Below are 4,292 nucleotides of genomic sequence, written 5' to 3'. Positions count from 1 at the left end.
AGTTTGTCTTAGTGATTGTTAATCACTTGCAGAGTAGTCAACAACTTATTCACATATTTATCTGACACTTGAAGTATTGGTGAAAAGAGTGTTATGGGAGAAGCTGAGAATGGGAAACTGAAAATAATTAGAATGGGTTATAATGGTTTGGGCATCTATAATAGTTTAGTCCGGATGATGTTTGGTGCATTTGGTTTGGTCTAACAAGCCACTAATGGGTTGGCCTGAATCAGCCAAAAACCATTTGGCTTTTTGATCCCTTGGCCTCAATGCCAACCGGGTTGACCTTTAATGGCATGTCCCAGGAACTATTGTGTATGTATAATCTTTGAAACTAGTCTTGATAATCTAATCTGGTTAATAGTTAAGCCGTGCGTTGTGTATGTATATATAATCCATAACAGCTAGCTAGAACTGCTTTTAGGTGATACCCAGCTGCTTCCACCAACAACAAGACGGGAGGGAATTGAAGCAGGAAGATGGGGTTCTCAAGGTTTCCCCTTTTCCTCCTTCCATTCTTGCTTTACTCCATTTTGCAGACCAGATCAACATTCGCTATCAAGAAGGCAATAATAATAATAATATATCAACCCTAGCTAGCTTGTCTTCTTCTTCTTCTTCTTCTTCTTCTTCTTCTTAGTTAATCTCTCGATCGATCGTCTGCTTTAATTCTGTTAATATGATTTACTCGATCATTCAATGTTAATTAATTGCAGTCTTATGTGGTATACTTGGGATCGCATTCACATTTACATTCAAATGGCCGGGAAATCATGCAAGTTGATAAGGATCGATCTAGCAGAACAGTCTCACTATGAGCTTCTGGCAGGTTTTGTTGGAGGGTAAGAAATGATTTTTTTTGCATGCAGCAACTTCATGAAGTAGAAGTGCAAATTTTCCCAATCTTATCCATTAATATATTTTCTCTACCAAAAAACCAAAGCACCGACTCGGCGAAAAAGTCGATCGTTTACAGCTACACAAATCATATCAATGGCTTTGCTGCAAACCTTGAAGAAGAGAAAGCAGCAGAGATCTCAAGTACGTAATTAAGATTAAAAGCATCAATCATATATGCATGGACCATATGTTGTTGTTATTTTATATATATATTTAAACCCTCGATCTTTTGAGTTAAGGGTATATAGTGTTAATAATTCATAGCTTGCCTGCTGAATAATCAATTCATGTAGAGCATCCCAATGTCATATCAGTCTTCCCAAATAAAGGACATCAGTTACACACGACACGGTCGTGGGAATTTCTTGGGTTGGAGAAAAATGGTGAAGTTCAACATGGATCATTGTGGGAGAAGACTAAATTTGGAGAAGATTTGATTATGGCAAACATTGACTCAGGTAAGTTCATCACACCATTTTTTTCGTCTCCACTTAATTTCTAGCTTCACTTTTGTATTGCAAATCTTCTTTCATTTTTTTAGATTATTTTTCTAATTTATTATTCTTCATATGCCTTGGCTGTGGTGAAGGTGTATGGCCGGAATCCAAGAGCTTTAGTGATGAGGGGTATGGACCTGTCCCACCAAGATGGAAAGGAGGTTGTACGGACACTTCTCCCGATGGAGTTCGATGCAATAGGTCGAGTCCCCGTCTCTCTACATCTTCCTCCACTTTTCCCAACTTTTAACTGACTAAAACTATACCTATAATATTTTTGAGGAAAATAAAATATTTAGTTTTTCTTCACCCACGATCATCTCACAATGAAGTAGGCAAGTCAGAATGAATATACGACATTTATTCATTGATTTTCTTTACGGAATGGAATATACAGGAAGCTAATTGGTGCCAAGTTCTTCAACAAAGGGTATGAAGCCATCGCGGCGGGCCTAGGAAAAGGAAAAGCCTTGTTCAATACCACACGCGACGAAATTGGTCATGGGACCAAAACCTTATCAATTCTTGGTGGAAACTTTATCCCAAATGCCACTATACTCGGATTCAACAACGGTACAGCCAAGGGAGGAACACCAAGGGCACGTGTAGCTGCCTATAGGGCATGCGGAGTACCCATCCTTAATGGGGAAGGATGTTTTGACGCTGACATAATCGCCGCTTTTGACGCTGCCATTCTCGATGGTGTTGATGTAATCTCCATCTCCTTAGGTACTCCTACTGCACGTGATTACTTCAATGATGGCCAAGCCATTGGTTCATTCCATGCAGTCAAGCATGGTATCGTTGTGGTAGCCTCGGCTGGAAACTAGGGTCCAGAACCTGCATCTGTTAATAACTTAGCCCCTTGGTTTTTTACTGTGGCTGCTAGCACCATTGACCGTGATTGTGTGGCCTATGCGAAGCTTGGTAACCATATGCAGTTGCAAGGTTTGAGCTTCTTACAAAGTTCCCTACCATCTAATGACAAGATGTACCCCCTGGTGAGAAGTGATGTAGTGAGAGCGAATACGGCTTTGCCTATTGCAACCTTGTTTTGTAATCACACATCATTAGATCCGAAGCAAGTAAAAGGTAAGATAGTTGTGTGCTTGAGCGGCGGTGGTGTCGAGTTGATTCAAAAGAGTTTTACTACAGTGTCGGCAGGGGCTGTGGGAATCGTAGTGGTTAATCATATAAAATCAGCAGAAGATAAAGCATCCGTCACTGACCTGCTCCCTACATTGCGTTTGTCACCCAATGAAACTATTACCTTGTTTGAGTACATGAACTCAACCACAACACCCACAGCTTACATCTCAGGGGCCATGACCAAGCTTGGGATAACACCAGCACCTATGATGGGCTCATTCTCCTCCCAAGGACCCAACTCTTTGAATCCCGAAATTTTAAAGCCTGATATCACTGGACCAGGGTTGGACATAGTTGCCTCCTATTCCCCAAAAGCACCTAATGCATTACCCTCAGGTATGCCTGGTGGTGGCGAAAATCCTTTTGAGTAAGGGTCCGGGACATCCATAGCCTGCCCTCATGTTGCGGCAATTTGTGGCCTCCTGAAGGCACAATACCCTAATTGGAGCCCCTACGCTATCAAATCTGCCATCATGACCACCGGTAATTAATTCTCTTGAGGCCTCTTCATGAAGTTTTTTTTCTCCTCTTCCCCCATAGCTTCTCTCTTTGGTGTTGTGCTAATGATTTTAACATCTATATATATGATGTGCAGCCAGTCCAAGGGATAATTTGATGAAGCCGATGTTGACTGCATCGTACAGAAAAGCAACCCCCTTTAGTTATGGAGCTGGACATATTCAACCACACCTTGCCATGGATCCTGGTTTAGTCTATGACCTAAACATCACTGACCACTTGAACTTTTTATGTGCCATTGGCTACAATGAAAGTAAGATGAGCCTATTCATCGGAAGGAATGAGACTTACAAATGCCCTGAGCCCGCGATGAGTCTCCTAAACATGAACTACCCATCCATCACAATTCCAAGTCTCTCCGCCTTTGCTTCTTTAACAAGGAAATTGAAAAATGTTGGGACATTCCCAGCTACATATAATGCCACTATTCGTTCTCCCCCAGGAATTTCCATCTCGGTGGATCCACAAATCCTTACATTCAGTTCAGTTGGAGAAGAGAAGACTTTCAAAATAACCATAAGGACTAAGGGACCTAGTTCAGCCAAGACTATGTATTTGGGGAACTTAACTGGTCTGATGGTCATCACAATGTCAAGAGTCCGATTGCGGTCAAGGCAGCTGCTGTGATATAGCTAGAGGTTCAAGCTTATAGGAGCATTTATCATCCTTAACATGGGAATACTGGAAGAATAGAAGAGAGAAGTTAAAAGAGAGAAAAAGGTGGGAGTTGACTTGGGAGGGGGGGGGTGTTTGGGCTGGGTTAGAGACATCAAACACCAATGTGTCCCATATGAATTTTGATGGAACTAATGTTTCTGCTAATGTGATGGAAACCTAAGTCTGCACCGAATGTGCACTAACTTTATAGACTTCCGCAGTTGTTTGCTTTATTCTCTTTGTGATTGGAACACAAAAGTACTTAAAAAACAACAATTGTTAATGGATCTACAGGTGATCGTGAAGTTTCACATCCTCACATCTGAGTAGCTTGTCAATTTGTCTCTCCACCTCTTCAAAGCCTTTTGCTTTCTACCCCAATAAATAAATAAATAAAATGGAAAACCAATTTACCTGTCAGGGCTTTCCAAAAGGTTAGTTCTTAAAGGCGTGTTTTTCTATCTTCTCATGTTTTTGGCTGGGCAAAGATACTGAAGTCAAGATATTCTATTTTTCATGGTTGTGGACTTTAAATCCTATTATGAAAATTTAAACCAGTCAATAGGATTT

General features: G+C 41.0%; 1 pseudogene; it reads left to right on the top strand.

The window, feature by feature from the left end:
• Positions 1 to 479: 479 nt before the first annotated feature.
• Positions 480 to 3,697, top strand: LOC149015126 (subtilisin-like protease SBT5.4; annotated as a pseudogene).
• The last annotated feature ends 595 nt before the right edge of the window (positions 3,698 to 4,292 follow it).

Source organism: Hakea prostrata, chromosome 5 (genome assembly GCF_041222555.1).
Source record: "Hakea prostrata isolate BN-2017 chromosome 5, UWA_Hpros_2, whole genome shotgun sequence".
NCBI classification, from domain to species: Eukaryota; Viridiplantae; Streptophyta; class Magnoliopsida; order Proteales; family Proteaceae; genus Hakea; species Hakea prostrata.
The sequence above is the reverse complement of the archived record's forward strand: the minus strand, read 5'-3'. Positions and strand labels throughout refer to the sequence as shown.